We start from the raw sequence: 790 nt of genomic DNA on the forward strand, positions 1-790 counted from the left end.
CACTTCTTTCTTTTTCAAACTTAGTATTTATCTTATTTGATATCTTGGATCTTTTCGCTTTGACCGGCAGATTTTTAAAATAATTTCTTTGGAACTAAACACGGATCTTTTCCTTTTGAAAGCCAGATTTTCCTAGTTAACTAAACAATTTGAAACTTTGTATACTGGTAGAATGTGTCAAAAGAAAACATAATTGTAAACCAAAATGAAAACGGAATTGTAATTTCTAAGTTTAACGTTGTTTAAAACTTGGAATTTTAACCAATGATATTCTTTCTTTCGGCCTCATATTATTTACTGCTTAAACTTCGTATACTGGTAGAAAAGATCCAATATATTTAACCGATCCACTAAATTACAAGAATGTAAACAAACCAGTGCCTGTTGTTAAGAAGTAAGTGGAGGTTAAACACAAATTTGCTTGATTAAACACTTCACGCTACAAATGAAGCGGCTATCGATGTTAGTCTTCGCAACATCTACGCGTTACAATGTTGTCCAGTTACCTGTTCTTCCTACAATTGGAATCGTTACCTCGTTACATCAATGAGCATTACACCGCACTGATAACTCCTATGTGCTGATGCATTTGCCACTACACACACACACACACACACATCTTCAAATATGAATGAGAAGAAACCCGAGGAATATAAACAATAAGGCGCAGGAGTGGCTGTGTGGTAAGTAGCTTGCTAACCAACCACATGGTTCCAGGTTCAGTCCCACTGCGTGGCATCTTGGGCAAGTGTCTTTGCTATAGCCCCGGGCCGACCAATGCCTTGTGAGT

Source organism: Octopus sinensis, linkage group LG17 (assembly GCF_006345805.1).
Source record: "Octopus sinensis linkage group LG17, ASM634580v1, whole genome shotgun sequence".
Taxonomy (NCBI): Eukaryota; Metazoa; Mollusca; class Cephalopoda; order Octopoda; family Octopodidae; genus Octopus; species Octopus sinensis.